This window comes from Mytilus galloprovincialis, chromosome 13 (assembly GCF_965363235.1).
Source record: "Mytilus galloprovincialis chromosome 13, xbMytGall1.hap1.1, whole genome shotgun sequence".
NCBI lineage: Eukaryota > Metazoa > Mollusca > Bivalvia > Mytilida > Mytilidae > Mytilus > Mytilus galloprovincialis.
In genome coordinates this window covers 24,915,525-24,942,996 of record NC_134850.1, presented here as the reverse complement: position 1 = coordinate 24,942,996, position 27,472 = coordinate 24,915,525, and the positions used below count along the sequence as shown (strand labels likewise).

Genomic DNA, 27,472 nt, shown 5'->3' with positions numbered 1-27,472 from the left:
ATGATTTAAGAAGAAGCAAATTCAAAATGTTAAGCATTTAAATTTCCTAACTTTACACAATATAGTAATGTTAAACGTGCATAATTTATCATACATACTAATGTTAAACTTGTACTCAATTCCAATCCAAAGCACACGTTTATCGTTTACAATAAAACACAAAGCATTAAATACGTTGAAAATTATATGTATTTAAAAGAACAGCAATTAACTTGTAGATTACTTACGTTTTGTAGTAGTGTGACTTAATTCGGATTAATCCATCACAAGCAAAAAAGTGAATGCTGATCTGTTAAATCCTATTTCAATTATAGTAAATATCCGAACAGCGTCTGTTTATATCCTCTGTATTCTGTCAAATCAAATAAACGCCAGTATAAATTAAGGGAACAAGAAATAAAAACGAGAAAGTACTGTCAATAACTTAGTTGTAGTTTTTCATTCCGGTGTTTAATTGTCAAAGGGGTATTTATAATTTATAATTATGATTCAATTGATCATCTGTTAAGGTCAAACGCACTTGTTAAATTTCTTGTTGAATTTCCTGTAATAGTGTTCAATTATCCGCATTTGAGTGATGTCGGAAGCACCTGACACTGGTCAAAGCAGATTGTTTTATATAGTTTAATATAATATAGTAAACTTTAAAGTAATTTCACTTGACCATGAATGTTAGTATGTTGTTGCAAATAGCCATATATTTGACAATGGTTTTGTGAATTTATTACATATTCCTTGCTAGGAAAACGTCAAGTTAAAATACAAAAAAAGAAAAACAGTCATATACTCGAGTGAATACTCAACACACATGTTTTTTTTTGTTCTCAGCACGAGAAATTACAAAATTGTAAAAGGGTGATGTAGGTTTTTTTAGGTTGGTATATTTTGTTGGTCCAATTAAATATACTGTAATAGTAAATAAAAATATGGAACCAACCTTTTATAGAAACAAAAGCTCATGTTCAAACATGTGAACTGTATTGCAATAGGATATGATATCTTATCAGCAGATTCGTATAAAAAATTGTGTTCCGTTACTGTTCAATAACTGTTCCGTAACTGTCCCGTAACTGTGTACATTCAGCGTGTTTTTGTTGTTTTTTAAATCTTTTTTTTTTTTGCCAGTTTAGTACAGTTGAGTTTATTTTCTGGACTTCATTATTATGGTAAATTGAATCTGCTTCTCTGTTTAAAATATTATATAATGGTATTTGATGGTGTTGGATTCATTTTCTTTGATGGAATATGTTAAATTGATTCACAACTCTTTTCGACACTGTTAAATATCGTGAAAGACATTTAATGTTTATGGTAGACAGTTTTTTTTATCTCTGGTTGTCTTCTGATCAGTTATATTCTTCGGTCTCAAAACGGTACACCTCAAATCAGTTTTGTGCTGTATTGAGAATGAGGTGATTGAAGTAGCAAACTTTGCTCTTAGAATGTTTAGTACTCAACTCCCGTTTGGTCGAACAGGATCGGTAATTATAATGCATCATGAGCGTGATGCAGAGAGAGCGCCACGTTATTTAATAATTCAAATTCCTCTTTGATGGGTTTGTAGGTGGCCTGTTGAAGGCAAATATGTCTAGTTTTTCCATGTCTTGTTGATAGTTATCAGTAGTGTATTGTTCTTTATATGCATGACATATGTGCCACTGGCGTTACACACACTATCTATCAATAATACAAGCTTCAACAAGAACACTGGTATATAGGGGATTTATAAAAATCGTTACTTTTCCCAGTTACAATAAAGACAGTCAACTTGAAATACTCTGATTAGTAAAATAAGTAATAAAGTGACAAAGGAAGTTAAAAAGTATGATTCATTATTTGATTTTCCAAAACACACTGTCCCGTAAAGTATATCTTAATTTGTTGTCGAAAATAATTTATTTTAGATGTTATAACTAAAACTAATTTTAAATCTTATACTCAACTGGTAATAAATGAGTTCAAATAATATGAAACAGAAACAGATAATGTCGTTTGACATGAATACTGACAATTTCATTATTGTCTGTAAAAACTCATCAATTTAATAACGCTTAAAATCAATTTCTCAACAAGACTAAAATTAATGAAAAAAATGCAAATATTCACCAATAGAGGTGTTATGCTCCATAGATAATCGTATTGTTACAGGAATTATTTGATATAAAATTGAAGAATTTGTATTGTCCTGTTTTACCTCCTAACATATATTTTATATTGAATGATAAGACACATTAACCAATCGGCTGTCGAAAAGATTTCACTAAAGACGCTTAAATGAATGTGTTATCAGGAATTTTCCGCTTTAAACATGCAGAGAGCGTTATATATGATCGCCAATAAGACGTGTATCCATAAAAAAAACTTAAGAGAAGGATTATTATGTAAAAATAAGTTCTAGAATGTTTTTATGTTTTGTAATGACACAATTATCAATCAAATGACGTATATTTAAACGACTATATGTCGCCGTACAATCGCAATCGTGAATCGTAATACATAATAAACAAAAGAACTATAAAAATACAGCGACAATTGCAATCCACTGAGTCCAAATTCCTGGTGTGGGTTTAGCACATTGAAAGGCTCTTTTGAAAATGATAAGAATAAGAATAGGTGTTTCAATTTGAAATTCAAGGATATGAATTAGTTTTACAAATTACTAGTACTGATGCAACTATTAATAATACTCGACCACTTTAATGAAATAAACTCTATATAGATTTGGTATATATGAAATTTAAAGCCAATGCTGAATAAAACTTGAGCAGCCATGTGGTCAATAGAAGCATAACAAGAATAGAAAAATCAATGAAAGGTTTGCTAGAATTGAAACCAGAAGAATGAAAGTGAATTCTTTAGAAAAGTATATCGAAGATCATTTCAGAAGCAGAAACGAAGTACTGACTACTGACAGTGAACATGCATACCCGTTAGGACGGTGTAAATGAATAACTATTAAAGTGCTACATGTATATAAGGAGATATCATAAATCAATTTGTCTATTTTATATCTTTTGATTCTAACATGCCGAAAGGAATCACATTGGTTTGTATATATCTTTTCCATAAAACATTGTCGTGTTTGTTTGTGTAAATAAAATATCAGTTTTTAAAACAAATGCAATGTTTGACCTCTTGTCATCGAAAGAATAAAACAAAATGTGTTTTCTTGTCGAAGATTTTCAAGCTTTGAAAATCCCATTAATGTTGTGTTTTCATGGGCTTCTGCAATTTATTTGTATCAAATAATGTGTACTTGATAAAAGCTCCAGAAACCCCTTAAGTTTACTAAATGATATACTTTAAAATAACAAAAATAATATCCGTCGTTTGTATTAATTGGTGTTGACCCTTTATTTAAACTTTAGAGTACAAATTATATATAACAGTTACTGAATCTATTTCACATATAGATGAACCTTTCATAGTTTACCTTTGCTGAGATACTGTGTGCTTAATAGACATTCAACAATGGATGGGCGTTTAAATCAGGATGTGCTTCTCTTCTCAAACATTGTTGTCAATATAATGAAATAATATGCAACTTTCATACAAGTAAGAGGTTTTATCTAGCTAAAAAATATTTTGAACCCATCATGTTCTACATACGTAAATACCTGTACCATGTCAGAATTGTACAGAATATTTTTTCATGTGTTTGATGTGTTTGATCTTTTAGTTTTGACATTTGATAATTTCCGTCTTGTAATTTTTCTTAGTAGTACTAGATTTTTGTGGTTAACGAAAGAACTTGGCGAAAAATATATAACCGTTTGACAACGCCGATCTTGTTAATTTTGTTTCTGGTTTTGGACTTTTCCCCTCATCAAACAATACTCAGATTACACCTTGAACTCGTAACGCGGATCGATTTTGACAGAAAACAAATAATCAGCTGATGGCATTTAATAGCTATCGACACCAAAGAACTCATTGATAACGACGTTAATAGTATTGTTAATTGGAAATGTGAGGCGACACTGTTTAACAATTGTGATAAAGACAAATGGGTTTGAAGAGGGTACTTCTAATCATTATATTGGCTAAATTATTTTGAGTAAAGTTTTACGTTTAAAGATGTCTTGAAACGGAAGCTATTGTTTTGAACATAGCTCTGCGGTCAAAAGTAAGAACCATCTTCAACTTTAATGTATGTCCTGTAAATAGACTGCACATATCGTATACATTGATTGGCGATCAACTGAATATGAATCATGTATTCATAGATGCCTAATTGTTCAGTATTGCAAACAAATGTTCCAGATTTTATTTTCTAATTTCGTGATATTTTATTACAATGTAAGTTAATGTAAATAGCAATTTAACATATTTAAACATTGTATCCGGGGCTCATCGAGTGCATATCCTATATCGACAATAACTGTTCAGTGTATTTAGTTATCAGATGTATTTGTAGAAAGGCTAAGAAGCAGGTGTAATGCGAGCTTTAGGGAGCTAATACTCCTGTTCCGTGCCGAGTACAAATACAGAGATACTGATATTTAAAGAGACTATACAGTTATTGTCTTTGTCCTGCAATTAATTCTGTATATTGTTAGTGCTTTTAAAGACAAAAAAAATCACTTTTTTTGCATTTATTTTCGATTAAATATCCATTGAGGCCCGCGTAGTAATATCAAAAGCACACATTCAGCTGAAGACAGTTTCGCAAAAAAGGAATCTCGAATAGTCAACAATAATACATCGCTCAAGGTGAATAATTATCTTTTTTAACATAACTTTTTTCAACAGTAAAAAGAAACAACAAAACATTGTCCAGTTGAAAACAGATGTATACGAGTTGTTCTTCGCTTCAGAATTTTGAACTGAACTTGACCTTCACTTAACATGCATGCTGAAATTGGCATGGTTGATTTTTAAACACATGTAAACATTCAAGTTTTGAAATCGATGATTGTCGTCGTAGAAAATACTCTGTTCATGTTTGTCTGTTATCAGAATTGGTTTCATTCTTAGTGCTCTAAAGCAATGTTTGAAAACAAACAGAACGTAAATAAAGTAATTGTGAATTCCATCAATCAATACGTCATTGGAATGCAACTGCAATACACATTCTGAGGTCACGCAGGTTCATACAACACTCTTCAACAGCAATACACAAACGTAGTACCGGCTGTGGGCGGAGCTTTATAGCGATATCTTATAGTATATCTATACTATACAGATACAGCATAGTGATATGTGTAGGGCTGTATCTGTATAGTAAGGCACCCATTTGCAGGATGAATAGTAATATGTGAAGTATATTATAATTATTGTATCATAGCATTCTGATTTAGATAATGTGAATCGTAATTTTTTTTTCATATTGTCTTGAAAAGTTGGGATTTGAAAATGTTTTCCCATTCAGACTTGGTGAGACAATGAAAGATCACCTTCCCGGCACTGACCATCAATGTGATCTTATACTGACACAATCACGTCCTTTATGGGATAACAATTACCTGTTTACAAATGATTAATTAAGTCTCCGAATAAACATAAATTATTTGCGGACGAACTTGTACATATGAGTGTGTCAAGATCCAATATATAATTCATCAATGCAGGTCATTACAATACTGGGTTTGCATTTATATGATTGGAATATAAAACTTATGTCTAATCTAAATGTTAGAAGACGACAAATACATATGATTAATATGATTTTTTTTCGTGTTCTTTTCCTTAAATTATATAAGTTTGCGGACCAATTTCATTGTCATATATCATAATATCAAACTATCATTTGCATCCAATTATTAATAATATAAGACTTTCTAATGTGCATTTAAAATGCAGTCCTTTGAAACATATTTTTTTGTAATGCATCAGGAATAAAAGAATTATTCGAAGTCATTCTAAGATATCCTGTACTTTATTCTAATGATACTTCCATTGCCGGTGAGACCATTCAAATCAAAACTAATATGGTAATAGCAGGAACAAAGTCAGGTAGTCTTCCAAACACTTTATTCATGGAAACGGAAATATATCTAAAAGACAAAATGACGGAGTCTCAGTTCATTGGTTATTATGTCTGTATGGAGTGAATTCAGTTCCGGGAAAGTTACTAAACTGCATATGTAATTTACCGATCATTACAATATACCATTGTCATGTATTTGAATATTAAACCAAATACTGTTACGGATTTAGGAAAGGGGATATTGAGTATTTAACAACATATATTACATAATGAACAAAACGGCTAACAAGAAAACTATTTCTGAAAAAAATCCTTCTCATTCTGCAATTGTTCAATTTTTATGTATAGGCTAGGGTTTGGGAAAAATATACTAAGACTTTTCTTCCGACACTTTTATCATAATCAAAATCGATTCCTGAATTTTAATTTCGAATCCACATCTTTAAACTGACAAACATGCTATGGCATTTGATATTTTAAAATCCTAATCTGGTCAATTTAGAACAAAAAAAGGATGAAACCTCTCAAAAACATACATGAAAATTGATTTTGACCATTTAAGGTTACAGCAATAAACGCATTTAGGATTTATAGTATATTAAAAATAGACACAACGACATGATGTCTGAATTGTTGATGTGAAAAAAAATCCTAATGACATATTATAGAATTCGTCTTATCTGTTATTTTAATGTGCCTAGGGTAATTGTTATTCAATGATTCCATACAGATTGATATAAAATATAAGAAAGCGATCAGCATACTAAATAACAAAAAAATCTAAAATGATAACGATCGCACAAATCTACATTGTACTGACAACAATGTATAACAAAACAAGCAGACATCCAAGGTCGATATGGCAAAAATATGGAATCAGCAGTCAACAATGTGTCACAATTACAATAAAACAAACAAATATGTCAACAAGGTGAACAAAATGGCACTACTACTACAAAAAAAACTGATGAATACAAAAATGTGTTGTTCATACGTCAGTGAGATAGTATCAAATAAAGGCCACAGTAGTATACCGCTGTTCAAAACTCATAGATCCGTGAACAAAAAAACATGTAAGAAGAGAACAACGACACAACATTAAAATGTAACACACAGAGAAACGGACTAAGCATTAGACAAAATCCTATGAGAATAACAAATATAACATCAAAACCAAATACATGAATTTGGGATAGATAAGTACCGTGACACGTCTTATATTAATGTGAATTCACACTCAAAAATAAGAAAAAACAAAAGACACAACGGAAATACAGCGTTAAAATGAAACGAACTATAATATAACAATGGCAATATTCCGGACTTGGTACAGGACATTTTTAAAGGAAAAAGCTAGAGAAATTGTAAAGATACAGTGGAGATCACTTCTAACCTCTCATTAAATGTGTCAGAATCTGTCCGGAGAACTGCTCTAGGACAGTATATAGAACTGTCAGCCTGACACCTTTTAGACAGTTCTAGCTAGAACAGTTCTAAGCTATAACTGATTCGTCAGTTCTACCTAGAACTGATTTGGACAGTTCTACCTAGAACTGATCCTGACAGTTCTACCCTATACCAGTTTTAGACAGTTCTACTTCTAGAACAGTTCTACAGTTAGAATTGATATATAAATACTACGGCTAGAATGGATTTACAAATTCTACGACTAGAATTGCAAATGAATTAATTTTTAGATTCTACGGCTAGAATTGATTTGATAAGTTTTAAAAACTCTTTGTCTTATATATAAGACTTCGGCAAAATAGCGATTTATATAAAGAGTTTTGCTATTTTGCCGGTCTTATTTCAGAATTTTAATCAAGACAACCTGTTTAACCCAGCCATATTCTGCATGTATGTGCCTGTTCCAAGTCAGGAACCTGTAACTCAGTGGTTTTCTTTGTTGATGTGTTACATAAATTATTTTGTGTTCGTTCATTTTTGTACATAAATTAGGCCGTTAGTTTTCTCGTTTGAATTGTTTTTTATTTGTTATTCCGGGAGTCAGGCGAACTCGTATAAAAAAATTCTTTGATCAAATGTAATAACTTGGTTCCAATTCCACTATGAATAATTGTGATGTTTTTTTTTAAACAAAACTATTTTACGGCATCATCCAACACTCACATGACTGATTCATGTACTTTATTTTAAAATAAAAAGTACATGTATGGGAAGTTCTCTTCTTGGAATAGTATACTGTTAATATAATTTGAAGACAAATGGAAGAAGGCAAAGAAAAATGCATGATTTTGTTTGTAGCCGAACGTCCAGTGGCAAATGCTTCATTTATGTTCAGATGAGTATATTTTTTCTGAGTTTCAGACTCCCAGCTGATATCATTTATAATCGTTATGGATAAGTCTGGCTAAATTGACGAGATGGTGCAAATGTATATAGTTTTTTTACGTTATAATGTTATAATACAACACTTTTATCATTAATATCCCATAATTCATCCACTGTACAATTTTCGTATGAACATTTGTTAAAACAGAATTTTAAATGAATGTAAATCCAAGGCAAACAAGGTAAATTACGATTAAAATTCCATGAATTAAATGCAGAGATATATTTATGACATGTATGAAGAGACTGTTAAAAACGGAGAACGAAGAAACGTAAACAATGATGTTTTCTATGCAATCTTATAAAATATTTCTCCTATGAGTTGGATAACATCCTATTCACTTCGATATTTGTACATGTAACGTATGATCAGAAAGAAATATAGAAAATCTGCTATTATATAGCAAAGTAATTGGAAGTGATTTATTTCTTCTAATTTCTAAAGTGCCCTTACTGCAGTGACGTCAGTTTAGAACTGTTCTACAGTCCTGACTGATTTAGTCAGTTATGCTGACAGTTCTACGGTTAGAACTGATTTGGACAGTTCTACCTAGAACTGATTTAGACAGTTCTACCCTAGAACTGATCCTGACAGTTCTACCTAGAACTGATTTAGTCAGTTCTACCTAGAACTGATTCTGACAGTTCTACTTAGAACAGTTCTAGTGTAGAACTGTTCTAGGTAGAACTGTTCTAGGACAGGTTAGAACAGTTCTATGACAGTTCTCCTGACAGTTCTAATGAGAGGTTAGAAGTGATCTGTTTACAGTAGTTTTCATACGTCCGACGGACCCGACTAACAAAAATCTTTTGACCGCATCAACCTAAACTGACATTATTTGCTCTTTGATTCTGCAAATCTATTCAGCTGCACAGTAATTCAGTTATAATCTTAGGTCAAGTGGGACTTAATATACAAGTTACAGCAATATTGGAAAACGATGATCACAAAATTTTGTTCGCATCAATGTGTAGTGCCAGCATGTCCTCTTTTTATTCAAAATATTGAAACGTAAACAAATATCATTCGTTTGCATACCTCTGACTGGCTCATGTAATAAAATATTTTGACCGCATCAACCAAAAACTGACCATATTAGCTCTTTTTTTTATGTAAATCTATATAGCTGCACAATAATTCAGTTATAATTTTAGGTCAAGAGGGACTGTAGTAAACAAATAACCGCAATATTGGAAATCAATGACCACAAAACTTGTTTTCGCATCAATTGAGAGTGCCAGCATTTCCGTTTTTTATTCAAAAAATTGCATCAGAAACAAATATCAGTAGTTTATATACCTCAGACTGACTTGTGGAACAAAATTATTTGTCTGCATCAACCAAAACTGACCATACTTGACAGCATCAACCAAAACTGATCATATTTGACCGCATCAACCAAAAACTGACCATATTTGCTCTTTTTTATGTAACTCTTATAGTCGCATAGTAAATGCATAATATTTGTATGTAAGGATTGATTGTAAGATACAAAAAATAGCAATATTGTTGAACACAGTGACTACCAAATTTTGTTTGGATCAATTTAGAGTGCCAACATGTCCTTTTTTTATTCAAAATACTGCATCATAAACAATTATCAGTAGTTTTCATACCTCAGACTGACTGGTATAACAAAATTATTTGTCCGCATCAACCAAAAACTGGCCATATTTGCACTTTATTTTGTAAATCTAGCCGCATGGTAAATGACTGATATTTTTATATCAGAATGAATTGTATGATATAAATGACAGCAATATTGGAAAACAATGGCTACAAAATAATGCTCCTATCAGTAAATAGTGCCAGCATGTCCTCTTTTTATTCAAAATTTTGAATCGTAAACTAATTTCAGTAGTTTTGATATCTCAGACTGACACATATAACAAAATTATTTGTCTGCATCAACCAAAACTCACCATATTTGACAGCATCAACCAAACCTGACCATATGTGACAGCATCAACCAAAACTGACCATAGTTGCACTTTATTATGTAAATCTTAATATATAAATATAGCCACATAGTAAATCGCTTACGTTTACATATCACGATGGCTTGTATAATTCAAATGACAGCAATATTGGAACACAATGACTACAAAAACATTTCCACATTAATTTATAGAATCAGCACGTACTTTTTTTATTCAAAAATATTGAATCGTAAACAAATTTCAGTAGTTTCGATATATCAAACTGAGTCGCTTTAACAAAGTTATTTGACCGCATCAACCAAAACTGAACATATTTACACTTTATCATGTAAATATATATGTATGGCCTCATTGAATTGTAAACCAAAAATATTTCTATGTCAGGACAGATCCTATGATAAAGATGACACCAATTCTGGAACACAATGACTACCATGACTACAAAAGTGTGTCCACAACAATGTATAGTGCTATTATTTCCTCTCTAAAGTCAGTGGAACGTGATGATTTGTTTTTAAGCAAACCTATTTAATGGAATCATCCAACACTCACATGACTGATTCATATACTTTAAAATGAAAAGTAAATGTATGAGAAGTTCTCTTCTTTGAATATTATAATGTATTTTTAAGTGGCACTAGCTGCCAACTTCATGTTCACCTATTTGACTCAAATTCTCATATTTTATTTATAACAATATAAAACATTTTTCCAAACTATCAAAAGTATAAATTAAACAATTTACAGGACATGGTCACAATAAGATGTAGCTTCGTTTCGTGTGAATTTTAGCCAAGACGCCATCTAATTAACTATCGAGTTTACCTTATATGACCATATAAGCGATGTAAACATAAACATAGATATAAACAGATTAAGCAACTCGTGCAATTGGATTTTTATAGGTCTGTTAAATTTAATATAGATTAAAAAATTATGTGTGGATCGAATCAGTTAATCCAATTATTTACCTTTGTTTCACTTTCAATAATGACATTTTTTTCCTCTAAATACCCGTACACTATCTCTTTCTACGGGTGTTAAATTGGAGTTTACAAGAATAAGGATTTAATGAGGTCGAATTATACACTTGCAAGTGAATAATTCATGATCAAAATTTATTAGCTTAATTTGACAAAATTGAACCATTTTAGCTGATAAAAGCAAATCATTATTTCACTATTTCACTTTCATTAATAATTGAACAAAAAAATCATACTTTTGATTTTTTATATATCTCGTAGCTAGACCCCTTTTAAGAATGATTGATTTTGTTTGTATCAGATACAAATATTTCATTCATGTTCAGATCGAGTATATTTTCCTGACGTCCCAGACTCCGAGATATCATTTATAATCGTTATGGATAAGTCTGTCTAAATTGACGAGATAGTGCAAATGTACATACTTAAACAACGTATTTCATTATTTTCCCGTAAATAGTTATCAAAAGTACCAGGATTATAATTCAGTACGTCAGACGCGCGTTTCGTCAACATAAGACTCATCAGTGACGCTCACATCAAAATATTTATAAAGCCAAACAAGTACAAAATTGAAGAGCATTGAGGACCCAAAATTCCAAAAAATTGTGCCAAATACGGCTAAGGTAATCTATGCCTGGGTTAAGAAAATCCTTAGTTTTTCGAAAAATTCTAACTCATCCACTGTACAATTTTCGTTTGAACATTTGTCAAAACAGAATCTTATATCATGAATGTAAATCCAAGGCAAACAGGGTAAATTACGATTAAAATTCCATGAATTAAATGCAGAGTTATAGTAAGGAAGAGACTGTTCAATACGAGGAACGAAGCAAAGTAAACCACGATGTTTATGTGCAATTATATTAAAATATCCGATAAGTTGGATAACCTCTCTATCCGCTTCGATATTTGTGCATGTAACGTTTGATCAGTAAACATATAGAAAATCTGCTAAACAGTAAAGTACTGCAGTGACGTCATTTAGAACTGTTTTACCATCAAGTCAGTTCTGCCGACAGTTCTACGGTTAGTACTGATTTGGACAGTTCTACCTAGAATAGTTTTAGAAAGTTCTACCCTATAACTGATCCTGACAGTTCTACTTAGAACAGTTTTAGGGTAGAACTGTTCTAGGTAAAACTGTTCTCGGACAGTATAGAACAGTTCTATGACAGACTATTCTGACAGTTCTAAAGAGAGGTTAGAAGTCATCTCCACTGTACCTGTATAATGTAAAATTGAGATGTACTCTTTTCGGGAGGCATTATTTTGTTGTTCTTTTTGTTTTTAAGGACGTTAACCTAACATGCCTAACATCTTTCTTAATTCAGAGTTGTGAACTATGACCCTATTTTTTATTGGAAAGAGAAAGCCGATACGTCTACTGCGCTATCACGATTGTTGTTTGTTTCCTTCTCAGATTAAATGCAATATGAAACCAGACAGCACCGATAGTTTAATATTTATCAGACAGGCATAATGATAGGATAAAAAACAAGTCTGTTTTGAAATTGGATAAGTTCGTGTTATTTACAATACCATCAAATATAATTGATTTACGACTGATGGCATTTCATATAATATGTTATAACATGGAAGTATTGTATTGACGCCATATAATACTTCAATCTATGTTTATGATAGCCACATTTTCAAACTTGGTTGAACATCAAATGTTATTCCATTTGTAAATTACTTTTAAATCAGGTTAATAGCAGGATCTGCCTTATCTAGAAATTTCTTCTTCTACATATCAATATGTATTGATTGTATAGAACCTATCTTATCTTATATTCAGAACTGATTAAAATGCTCATTTGTCTAGCTGCGACGGAAAGGGACAGATATAAGATCCGATATATTATTAGTGTCCAAAAAACAAATTGGAATATAAGTAACTCCGCTGGAATACGTATTGCATTGACCTTAATTAAATATTACTATAAACCATTAAATTCATTAATTCATAAATTTAATAACAAGAAATATGTATGTATTTACTGTCACTTATCAAGAGGACCTCAATATCAAGGTAAAGCCAAATTCAATTTTACTAGATGTAGATCATTCAACATCCATGACCTCTGTATATTCAATTGACAGTCGCCAGAAGTACTTAAAAAAAAGCGAACGATACCAGAGGATCAGTCAAACTCATAGATCGAAAATAAACTGACAACGCCATATTAACTAAAAAGGAAAAAAAAACCAGACAAACAATAGTACAACATAGCAAAATTAATTAAAAACTAAGCAACACGTACCCAACCAAAAAATGGGCATGATCTCATATGCACCTGAATAATTAGCAGATAATATCATCAAATTATATCTAAATCTCACAAAAATAATTCACAAATTGTCATGCACATGTATATATATTACACACATTTAGATAACCATGACACATTTCATAATATACGCTTAGTCTAGATTACTTTACAAGAAATAGAGTAACATATGGTAGATGATTCAAATGTATTGCGCAAAAAATTCAATAAACAAGGTAGCCAAATTCGTGAAAGTTCAATTACAATATAAAATATCTGTATTTGACCTTTATATGATAAATGTTTGCTTACCCAGTTTCGAATACATTTCGAGACACAAATGTGACCTACTGAATAAGACTTTTTACCTGATTTATAATTACATTAACAATACGACGGGTGCCACATGTGGACCAGGATCTGATCACCCTTCCAGAGCACCGGAGATCACCCCCTGTTTTTGTGGGGTTCGTGTTGCGCAATCTTTAGTTATCTATGTTGTGTTTAGCTATGGTGTTGTCAGATTATTTTCGATCTATGAGATTGACTCTCCTTTTGGTATCTTTTGTGCCTCTTTAATCATATATGGTGATATATATTTTCTTATGTTTGCTATATACAAAAACGCAGAAATTTTTAAAAGATTAGAATTTAAGCATAGAAACTGATAATTTGCTTTAGATTCCAGACAAATACCATTGCGTTCCTATTAATATACAGATTCACATGATTAATGCTTCATCTAAATTCAATAACAGTTCCTAAATTGAATTTCTTCAGATGAAAATGAATTATGTTATTTAAAACCAAGAAAAAGTTATACAAAAAGAATACAAATCGAAAAATTATCAAGAATTTGTAACAAACAATATGTAGAAAACACCTTTTTACATGGCAAATTTATTCTTAATTTACAACGATATTGCATAGTTTTCAAAAATATTGTATTATTCAAAACAATAATCCAGGTTCATGGTTTGTTTTTCAAGAATCAAGAAGATTATTAATTGTATCTATATAACATAATAGGTCCGTGTCAAATATGAAATTAAACTTCAAATAGTAAAACCAAGGGCTTGCTTTATCCTAAAAAAATAAATACAATAAATATATTATATTGTTCCAGACAAAACCGGAAAATATTTCTAGACAGAGAGAGGAACATCAAGAAAAGCGGCGGGCTAGTTTGTGTACATCCACTCCTGCATAGAGAATCATATTTCGATCACCACTCTATAAATAAACAACTGTAAAATTCATTTGGAAATAGATTGACTCCTCACATTAGTATAAAACTGGGATATATAAGTATATTTATTCCTGAATGACAGATCCTGCTCCAAATAGACAAGGATATAACAATTAGGTAAAAATTATCCAAAACATCAAAGGTTTTGTGTTCACTAAATTTTATATAAAAAGGGAGATGCGGTATGATTTCTATTATACTCAGTTTATATATATTCATTACAAGCACTGTTGTCTTATATTTTATAGTTATGATGCATTGAAAGAAACAACAAATCTCTTATTTTTCGGGTAAGCTATATAATCGTGTTTTAGACAATCCGAAACCAACGATTTTGACACTTTAAAAATACATAAAATGTGTGTGTACGTAAGTAGTATACTTTCAAGAATCCAATTCATCGTCAGTTTGATCCGTAGAATCTAATTCTGTTTATTACATATATAGCAGCGAACCATTGGAAAACAATAAATAATTGAAGCTATAAAGCGAATCACTGCCATTTGAAATGAGAATAGCTCAGGAAGTCAACGCTGTTCGTAAAACATAAAGCCATTAGCATAATGTATTTCACTTGTGTACATTAAATTGCATTCCCCATATTGTTAGCTTAACTAACTGTCCAATTTCATTATGTTAGGGGCATAGGTGTTTGTTATCTCAAACCATTCCATAATTTCATTTTCAAAATTCTCCTATTTTTAACAACAAAATCTCATCATTCAATCAAGATACATGTTTTATTTTCTTCTTTAAGACTCAGTCGAAAGACATGTTTCTATTTCAATAAACACATATGTTGTGTATACTGTATTGAGTTTCTAGTATACATCAAGTTATATATGATCTATTGAACTTTGGTCAAAATCTACAGTTACTAATGTGATAATTAAGTTATAAGATTTTGTTCTATTCCATTTTCCTTATTTGTCTTAATTGTATTATTCATCAACACAGACCAGCTATGCAATATATTCTCATAATTTAACTAACCGCATTTCACTCATATTTACTGTGGTCAACATTAACGTCACACTAATGTTTTATGTTCCTATAGAGGTAGATTATTTAAAATTGAGTTATAGAGTTTCTTTCAAAATATTGTTTATTATATTCATTGTAATATTTATATCGAGTAAACACAGTTGTCTACTACTATGTCGTATGTTCGCTGTTAGCGATTTATCTTATTGGTGATTGTACCACACCTTCTTATTTCATATAGATTAATACGAATACAATTAAAAACATAGGCATAAAAGCAAATATGATCTTGGAAGCTTAATGTATCGTTCAAGTAAGTGATAAAGCTCAAACTGGATTAACATCCATTTCCAGTAAAATAACAATTGTTTGAATTGTTTTGTTTACACATTGTTGTCAATGTAATGAAATTTGATGCATCTGTCATACAAGTGAGAGGATTTTTTAGCTTTCAAACCAAGTTTAATCCACCATTTTTTCTGCAAAAGTAAATGTCTGTACCAAGTCAGGAATGTGACAGTTGTTATAAATTTGTTTGATGTGTTGGAGTTTATGACTTTGCCATTTGAATAGGGACTTTGAATTTTACTCGAAGATCAGTAGTTTTGTGATTTTATTTTTTTTTAAATTGCAACTACTGTTACATTTAATACAATTTTGATTCTTGAGCTTGAGACTAAACCTGCTATGTGTTTAATCTGAACGCTCAATATTATTTATAATGATTCAAAATGCGACTTCGAACTTAAATGTTAAATTAAATTATGCAAATAGCGAAAAGCTGACATCGAATACAAATGTTGATTTTAACAACTTTTCAGATTGAAATTGAATAAAAAGAAGATGCTGTAAACATTATTAGAAAAACCATTTTCTCGTAATTTCGTTGCTCATAGTTACATTATAAAACAAATCCTCTTCACTTCTAGTTTGAAGGACGTAGCTAAATACGGGTTCATGACGTTAACACAATTTCTGAAAATCTGAAATTATTAAATTACTAGAATTACTCAAGTAATTGCATGTGCTTGTACACAAAATAAAAATACATAAACCTGTTTCTATTAAAGGAAATGTTCTTATTACACAAACATGGAATTGTATTTGAAGTGTTAAAAGGGTGAGAAAAAGATGGGATGTACCTATTTATCTACTTATAACGAATCAACAGTACATTTGTGTGACATACAACCAAGCGAGTTGAGGATTATTAAGGTCGAAGCCACGCTTAATGCTTGTTGTGCTCCAAAGCAAATCATTATTAGATTTTTAAAGAATTGCACAACGGATGTTTAAAACTGCACGACTTTACATTATTTGATACATCATTTTGATATATCAATGTTACCCATATGCCTTAATTGGACAGAAACTAACTTACTAAAGACATTTCGTTGAAAAAAATATCAATTGTATAGCCAATTATGTCTAGTAAAATTTCACACGTGATAGTTTTCCTACAAACAGATCTTTTCTCTACACTAACCACTTAATAAATTCACAGTTAGGACTATCTTTAATTCAAACATAATCACCGGTAATGACCTTCGCTCTTATTTTGTCTAGACGCAAAGTAACTCTGATACATACCAGAAATTGTGCTTGAGGGTAGCTTGGCACGACTAGCACCAATACAAAAAGTTACAGTGACGTCCAGTGCAAAAGTACGACAAGGTTACATAAGAGAACACAGTGAAAAGAAGTAAGCATTATAAAATGAGGCAATATATAATCAAAAAGTGCACAGCATTAAAAGTGATATACTGATCTGTTTAAACTATATACTACAGACATTTGACAAACAAAAACGTACGCCATATTGAAATATAAGCCTTTCTTTGAAAGAAAATTTTTGATTCGGCATTAATAAAATCACATGATATATTCAATTGTAAGGTTTACTTTGATATCCTTACAAATTACCGTTTACATACGACCCTCCACGCCACTCAATTTATGTACACTAGTGGCAAAAGGCAGTTGTCTACATTCAATTAAACTGTATTGTTAATCGACTGGTATTCGCTTAAAAGAACCTTTCATTTGTTTGGCAAACAGATTTTTTAAAGTTGTCATATTCATAACTTTTCAAATTCTGGAACAATTGTGAATCTTCAACTTTTTAGAAGACCATAATGAAACAATATATATTAGATTGCATAGATCTAACTATATATCAAAACATTTTAAATAACAACGAATGAACCTGTCGGAATATCAGTCTTTTTTTTTCTTATTTTTAACAGTGGTGATGATATTAGAATAAAGGTAAAAAGAACAAAATCGTTATAATTTAATGTATAGTTCTCTTGTATTTGGGTTGTAAATGAGTTTAATCCTGAGACAGCCAAGACATGAAACGACCCGATAAGATTTTAGCAAAACTTAAATGAAAGATACTAAAGTAATCTCGCTCGAAACCAAAATATTAAAGACACATATCAATCGTTCGAGGCAAATTCATAGCAAAACTGAATAGGTGTACACCTAACTTTTAAAATATTTTGAGGTTAATTATGCCTATAGGAGCTCAACCTTTATTTTAGTGTATAAATAATAAAAAGCATTGGAAATCATAGCTGCAGGAAGAAGATTCAAACAACAGACAAATATTATTTTCTACAATACCTCCAACAAAAAGTAAATATAACAATAGTTAGCAATAATATCAATACATACTAATTTGTTCTAAGATATAACATATGAGATCCTCCTCCGTTCGATACACTATGACGTTTAATTGAATGACAGAAGTATAGGATATTTATGATATAAAACGTGTACCTATGGTCAAGGAAGTGATGAGGAGTAATTCAAACAATTACATATACCTTCAATTTAAATAAAAATAAAACAATAAAGTGTGATGTCTTCTTACCTAGTTGTTGAAAACTTGATATAAAATGATAGACACCCAGCATGATCTCTGCAGAAGTTTTAATTATGTAGTACTGTTTTTACTAATCAGTTTGTATTTCCTCTTGGTAAATAGTTACGTTGTGTCAAGCATGTGTCCATATCCATGCATTTACAACAAACGTACGTTTGATTTCAATTGTCATTTTTGTACATTAAAACAACTAATTTTCCTAAACTTGCAATTAATAATGACAAAACCTACTGTACAATTAATACCATTAAAATATCCTCAAACAATTTCGCAAAGTTAGTCCTGAAATATTCATCATGCATACACGTTTGAAGTATGTACTCAATAACAATTCAACCTTTCAGCATTACAACACATATAGCCTCAAATATGTTCAAAACTAAAATTAATTAAAACTAAAAAACAGCAATTAACTTACGTTTATTTTCAGTGATGTGACTTATATTCTTATTAATCCCTCAGTAGCACAAAAACTCAATGCTGATCTGCTAAATCCTATTCCAATTATAGTAAATATCCGAACAGCGCTTGTTTATAACCTCTGTATTCTGTCAAATAAACGCCTGTATAAATTAAAGGAACAGGAAATCAAAACAAGGGAGTACTGTCAATAACTTGGTTGTTTTTCTCTCTTTGGTATGCCTTTGTTTTATTATATAAGAGTGATTAAAATATTGTGTACCAATTGATCATCTGTTAAGTTTCAACGAACTTTTAGAATTTCCTGTAAAAGTGTAAACTTTTCCGCAGTGAAAGTGATATAGGAAATGCATGACATCGGTCAAAGCCTATTGATTTATACAATAAAATGTTAAAAGATACTAAAATAAACTTGATTAGCTGTTCAAGCTAAATGTATTTGTTTTATTAAGTAGTTGTATTTGTCTTGCTGTCGTATGCCTTTTTAGCCAGGAATTTGGTTCGGTTTGGTTTGATTTGAATAAGTGTGAAAAAGCAGCTCGGTTTACCATGTCGAAGCATCCGATCTCACTCTTTACTGTACCCGAAAATTAACTGATTGAAAAGGTATTTTTTAGTTCATACAGAATATATCGTAAAGATAGGAATATGGAAATCGCTTATAACATTGCGTTTGTGTATCAGATTACTTTTGAAACAATGTACAACAGTCATGAATTGGTAAAATCGATTGTTCTAATATTCCGGAAAAACAAAAGGATTTTCGAGAATCGATAATTGCTTATTCTTAACATTAAACAGTCAGATTGTAATACGTTTTGATCTACGTGGTAAGTATTGTAAATCGGCGATAGATATAAATTGTAGCTAGAATAGGCTATCCAAAGATTAAAAATATCCTACAAGACACATACATTAACGATATAATCAAGGGAAGAAAAGGAATACACATAAATAAAGGCAACAGTAGTATACCGCTGTTCAAAACTCATAAATCTATAGACAAAAAACAAAATCGGGGTAACACTAAAACTGAGGGAAACGCATTAAATATTAGAGGAGAACAACGACACAACATTAAAATGTAACACACACAGCAACGGAACAGAAACCAAAAACAACAGTTCAAGACACGAAAAAAAAACCAATTAATTTCCTAGTAATATTTCCAATGATAATCATTGCCAACTTCTATAAAATAGAAGTATATGTTCAAACACAAAATTCTACAATATCAACGAAAATATAACAATTGTGAATTAAGTTCTCATTATGGAAACATATATCATATTTTTATATTTATAATCCTAGGAGGAAACTGGAATGAAATCTTACGAACAATAATACAACCTTTACAAAAATAATGAAAGGGATTCACAATTCCACACAATTAATTTCGTCAAGTTGACATATTCTCATTATTACCCTTATCGCAGAGTGACATATGAAGTAAAATAGTATGTTTCATTTATAAATGTTCTAAAAAGATGCTGCCCCGTAATGCATGTCTTACGTAGTTGTCAAAATGATTCACATTATACTCTTTTTCCAGAACTAATAACATTACTTAATTCTTGCCAATATCGGTTACGTTAAAAGGATTCGATACGCAACTCAAGTGGTAACTAATAGTAAATAACATATACGGAAAATGGCGTTTGACATGAACACTGATAATTTCATTATTCTCTGTAAAGACTCATCAAAATTATGAAATGGTGAAATCAATTTCTCTACAACACTTAAATCAATGAAACAGAATCAAATTTTCTTCAATAGAGGTGTTGTGCTCCATTTAGAATAACGAATTAGTATTATCTTTATTAAATTTTATCTTTTATCAAATATTTTTTTCATATTGAATGATATGATAGCTTTTCAGAACTACTGTCGAGAAAGTTATGAAAAAATAAATTGTCGCAGCCATTTCTGGTCAATGTGGTTCGAGGGAATTGAAACATTGGTTAGAAATATTTGTTTATTAATCAATTGAACTGAAATTTAAAGAAAAATATAATGAACGGAAGTTTGAGTCTTGAACATAATATTACGTAAAGAACAAAACGCCTGATCATAAAAGGATTTCTGTAATGATATAATTTATAAGAATGTTACCTTTTACACACCATCTAGTGCATCAGATATCCCTCTCTTTTTTGTCTTAGTATATGGATAATGTTATCGTTTGGTGAATTCTAATGAGAATTTGGATACATTTCTCTCGGATATGCATAACAAATACAAAACTCATTAGCCTGTTGAAATAAAATAAACATCAAATTATAATTTTACTTTTAAACGCATATCATTAAACCGACAAAAAAGTCATGTCATTTTTTAGACTCCAAATGTGTTAATTTAAAATAAACTCATCATAGATACTAGGACTAAATTTAGTATACACCAGACGCGCGTTTCGTCTACAAAAGACTCATCAGTGACGCTCGAATCCAAAAAAGTAATTGAGATTCAAATCTGCCAAAGACTTATATGGACATTGACAGGAGTTCGACGATTTTAGTTTACAGCATAACAATAATGAGGACAATATAATGTCTTTATGAAGGGCGAAAGACATTCAAACTCAAAGATCGAAAATTAACTGACGACGCCATGGCAAATTAGCACAATGAAATGATGCTTGATGCTTGGAAAACCATCAATACCAGCTTTATATAATTCGCGTTATCTGTTATTTTAATGTGACTATGACAAGTTTGATTCTATTGGTTAACAAGGCTCCACATAAAATATTGGAACACGATCAGCATACTAAATTTTTCTAGTAAAATTTCGAAATGTTTACCACGAGTAAGATAAATAAAGAAAAAGAACATCCGGGTGTTTCAATATAGATTGAAATATAAAAAAAGAAGATGTGGTATGATTGTAAATGAGACAACTGTCCACAAGAGACAAAAATGACACAGAAAATTAACAACTTTAGGTCACTGCACGGCCTTCAACAATAAGCAAAGCCCATACCGCATAGACAGCTATAAAAAGACCCCAAATGACAATGTGAAACTATTCAAATAAGAAAACTAACGGCCTGATTTATATAAAAAAAAATGAACGAAAAACAACATATAACACATAAAGAAACGACAACCCCTGAATTACAGGCTCCTGACTTGGGACAGGCACATACATATATACTATGGCGGGGTTAAAAATGTTAGCGGGATCCCAACCCTTTGCCTTGAATTTCAAATCTTTTCATCGTTGCATTTTACTCAAGTGTCAATATAAGTGGAATATCATTTTATTTCAAAAGCATAGTTTACATATAGACCTAGTACATTTCATAGATAGATTCATGACGTAAAGTCGACTTTAATAGGGACATCATCTATTAATATTGTTGTGTTTTTGCTTTTTTAAAGGAAACATGACAGGAAAATTTCCCGTTTGTAATTAATCATGTTAATGGTTTTCACGGTTTACTAATGACCCCCTGTGGATCTATGGAAGGTGACTAAACTCCAAATGAGGTAATAATCTCGGAAAGGACGCTTTAGGGTTGCCTACTATATTTTTTTCTTTTATTATTACTTTTTTGTAATAGCAACGACAAGTTCGATATTCTATTGTACTATCCGGCACGTTTTCGATTTACATGCCTTATTTATTCAAGCTAAAATCATATATAATACGAACCCAGATTTCATTCAAATATACATAACTTCATGTTTATCAGACAGACATATTAATAGGATGAATAAAGGCAACAGTAGTATACCGCAATTAAATCATAATAGGAACACAACATCAGGCAGTTGTTTTTCTCTTTTGGAATGATAAAGTAAAGAGCACTTTACCTGGTGTAAAGGACAGCAAATATTTATTTAACAAAGGAACCTGTCTATTCTCATGTATGATGAGTTTGTTAATAAGTCCTTTTTCGACTTGATTAAGCATTGATATGGTCATAATCGTATCTAATATTTGAATGAAGTCTGGGTTCGTATTATGCAGTTTCACCCCTGGAATCTTAGATAAGGCCACACCAATTTAATTTCTTCTTCTACGGATTTTTGGAACACAAAAATTGGGGCGAGCGACCGAATTGAAAAATTTAATAAAAAGATATTTAAATACATGCTGTTCTGCTCTATGGTCGGGTTGTTGTCTCTTTGGCACATTCCCCATTTCCACTCTCAATTTTATGCATCAAATTTTTGAGGCGAAGCTTGAAAAATAAAGGCGGGCGATTAAATTTATTTTTTGTAAACATAAAATAGTAGGTTTTGACAATATTAAAACTTGATTTATCACATGTACTTTGACATTTCTTTAATTTATGAAGTACTATTCCCTGTTCACCAAGAAATAATTGAATAATTAGATGTGGTATATGTACATGTATGTGTGCCAATGAGACAATTTTCAATCCAAGTCATAATCAGGTGGGGAAAACACCTCAATGTTACAAATATCCATTTTATGAGGGGTCAATATAAGTAGATAACACTTTTTTGTTAGTACAAAAGGGCTCATACTTTCCCACAGAACTATATATCTATCTGGTATAAAATGGTCAAAACATGTTCAAGAATTTTGTAATATTCCTGGACTTTAACCACGTAAACACATGTCCTTTAATATTATTCAAAATAAGTGGACCTTCTTTTAGCAAAATTGTTTAAAATATGATGAATTTCTCCTCTTTTTTTAAATTCTTAGTTTTTCAAAGGATTTGTATATTAGCACTCTACAAATCCTTGGTATTTCTATTTTCTTTTCTACTACAGTAAAATGACTCCATGTCTGAGCCTTAAGGAAGGGTTGCTCCCAAACAAATAATAACAAATACAGCTGGTCATAGTACAAGCTTTAACACAGGGCTTTGACCCAGACCAAACATCAAGCTATAAGGGACTCCAAAATTATTAATCTAATTTATATATACAAACGGGAAAATAACAATGAACAACATCAACAAATGATAACTCCTGAATGACAGGCCCTGAATTCAGTTGCCTGAATCAATCAGTACAGGTGCATAAACATGCATTGGGTATAGGTAGTTTTGTATCTTCAGCATACAATATAATTGCAGTTGAAAGCAACTCTTTCAAAAGTTCTTTGTACTTTATTCTAACAACGAACATTTTTTGATAGGGAATATAAGTAAGGGGGATGGAAACCAATATTTTGTTCTGTACAAGTATTTTCTTTTGTTATATATTTATATATACTTGGGATACATGGGTTTCATGCTGAATCAAATATTATCACAGATATTTACAGTGTGGAGGGGTGCTTATAAGTTTTAAATCGTTATATACAGGTAAGACTGTGATTTTAAAAACAAGTGTTTATATCTTTTTATTTATATTTACAAAAAAAAAAACGGTGCGGGAAATGGACTTGATTACATTTCCTGATACGGGAAGCGGGAATATAAAAAAAAATATGTTTTCCTGTATTGAAAAAAGTCGGTGCGGGCGGGTCAGTCGAACAAGGAATTAAATTGGTGTGGCATAAGTGTATTTAAAAAAAAAGTTATATGGACAAATAAACATGTTCAATACAAAAAAAAATCCATGGATAGTGTGATTCCATTTCCAGATTACTTTTCAATCACGTTAAAGGCAAAAGCTCTCTTATCTAGCAATGTCTCCTACTTCAGGTCAAACAGTATTGATTGCATAGAGCCTATCTTATATTCAGAACTAATTAAAATGCTCGTCCTTCTAGCTGTGACAGAAGATGACAGTGATTAGATCGGAAATGTGATGATCGACCAATAAACCGATTGTCATGTGAATCAACCATCTGTTGATTGATCTTACCTCATATACATTTCTAGGACTATGGTTGGTTAAAAGCGTCCGCGTGGAGACATTTTATATTCCATATTAGGTTAGTAGGGAGGCGGGGCTTATCTTAATATTCGGGTAGTAGTAGAGATACGACTTTGGTATACCTTTTTTATTTAAATGAATTGAAATTTAAGGTTATGTTTAAAATTGTTATAAATAAACATGTTTATCATGTTTCTTTCTTTACTTACTTACTTACTTACTTACTTACTTACTTACTTACTTACTTACTGCCCATTACGCCCATTGGCGTGTGGGGCAGCAACGCAACAGCAACATTTTTTTTCAATTTTCATGAGATATATAAAAATATAAAACACTCGTCAGACAATGCCAAATCAACTGGATACCTTTTGATTTATTGATTTTTGTGTTAAAACGCAACTTTTAAGCACCGCTTGTGGGCTATAACGTGGCGGACAGTTTTTTATTGGTGTAGGACGACGAATGCCCTGAGAAAACCACCGACCTCCGATTGGAAAAACAACTGTATACAAACTTTGATTGGTTCTTCTTTTTCTTTGCTATTGGCGCGTTAAACCAGTGTTTCGTGTTCCAGAAAACGACTTCCAACTTGATTTTAAATCAAAATATGCAGATTGTGAAACCAAAACAGAATACAAATGTTGGTAATATCAATTTCTAAAATTTAAATTAAATAACAGGAAGATGCTGTGGGCGTTAATGAAAAGCCAATTTCCCCTAAACTCGTTGGGAACAAAAGCTCAATGTTTAATTATAAAACAACAAATCTGCACTTTCAGCATAATGGGAACAGTAAAATAAAGATGTATGCCATAAACAAACGAGGAAAAGTGATAATCAACATTTAGAAATTACTCAAGTCATTGAAAATGGGTTTCCGTACGCATGTACGGAATATATAATTGAAAAAACTATTCTATACCGGGGGAATTGGATTTCATATACACACATGGAGTTTTAATTGATCTTGTTCGAATTGTTAACTGGATTCGGAAGTTGACCAATCAAGTCATCACTACATTTGTATGACATACAACTTAGCAAATTGAGTTGTACTAAAATAATTTACCAGGTCGTGCTTTATATTTTGTAGTAATCCAATGCAAAACAATACTGATGTACTGGCTACTTAGAGTTTGAAGGTATTTTTAGATATGAAAGTATACCATCTACACAAGGCTGTTTTAAACCGAATGTAACATTACTTCACATAAAATATTACAAAATACCCCTTTACTCTAATTATATAGAACCAGAATCACTTTTAATACGTTTCCATTGACAGAAACTTTTAATTGAATAGCCAATTATGTCAAATGTTATACGTGATAGTTTTTCTGAAACATTGTCACTGTTAATGATCTCAACTCTCATTTGTCGAGACGCGAAATGACTCTGAAACACGCCGGAAAAATTTCCCTGAGGGTAGTTCGTAACGATTAGCGTCAATGAATAAAAAAAAACAATGACGTCAAATACCATTGTACATCAAAGTATATTGTTTTTAAGTCAAATGAGAGGAAACGAGTGACACGTGACGTCTTCTTTCGGAGTTGTTCTTTCTTTACATAGTGTTATTTCAGATGTTACACATTTCTGGTGATATTAAAAAAAATACTTCCTGTATATTAACAATGCATATTTGTCCGCACTTGGAGTGATTTCAGACATACTTGACGTCGGTCAAATCTGATTGATTTATATAGTGAAAAATAAGATACACGAATAATCTTGAAATACATTTAAACTGGTTATTTATTAAATAAATTATTGTAAAAAAACATAACTTCATTTAAATGAAATAAAACTATTGACTGCCGTCACCTGAACAGAAGAAATAATTTAGAAATATGCAACTCGTATTTCTGCAATAAGACAAAAATGTCAAACTCTGACTCTCCTAGTTCAGACAAGTTGTTCTAGTTTGATATGATTCCTATATAAATCCTATAGCTTTCACAAATACTCTCATTGTTAGGTCTAAATTATTCATTCGTTGATATAAATTAACAAAATAAATGCTTTTTTTAAACCATTGTTCGCAAATCCTATTCAAAACACATGTATATCTTTGTTTTAGCATTAGGAATGTTCTAAATTCAAATGTACAAATAATTAAAGAGCAGGTATTAACTTGTAGCTTACTTACTTTAATTTTGAGAGATGCGACTTATATCTAGATTATTCAATCAAAGCACAAAATAGTCATTGCTGATTTGTTAAATCCTATTCCAATTACAGAAAATATCGGAGCAGCATCTATTAATCTCCTCTGTATGCTGTAAAATCAAATAAATTCCTGTATAAACTAGGAGACAAGAAAACAAAACCACTTCATAATTAATCAATTGAGCATTTGTTAAGTTTAAACGTACTTGTAACATTTTCTGTATAGTAATAATGTACACTTGTACTAAACTGTAGTGATTTCGGAAATACTTGACATCGGTCAAATTCGATTGATTTATATAGTTAAACTAAGATACTAGAATAATCTTGAAATACTTTGAACTCATTTAATAGATCATGTTTGGGAAAATACATAATATACAAAAATTTCATATTCAGAAGTGTATATCCAACATGCATGAAATTTTTCGAAGCACCTGAAATCACTTGAAATCACTTTCGATTTGAG

General features: G+C 31.0%; 1 long non-coding RNA gene across 2 annotated transcripts in view; it reads right to left on the bottom strand.

The window, feature by feature from the left end:
- Positions 1–227: 227 nt before the first annotated feature.
- Positions 228–27,472, bottom strand: part of LOC143057769 (uncharacterized) — a 56,394-nt gene continuing 29,149 nt past the window's right edge. Inside the window, exons 2-5 of one of the 2 annotated variants that reach the window (XR_012972816.1) lie at positions 26,984–27,113; positions 21,137–21,276; positions 19,020–19,164; positions 228–352 (exon numbers count right to left, since the gene is read on the bottom strand). This is a non-coding gene — a long non-coding RNA (uncharacterized LOC143057769). Of the gene's footprint in view, positions 353–14,459; positions 14,712–19,019; positions 19,165–21,136; positions 21,277–26,983; positions 27,114–27,472 lie in introns of those variants that run through there. The other variant, XR_012972817.1, reaches the window with a different exon arrangement.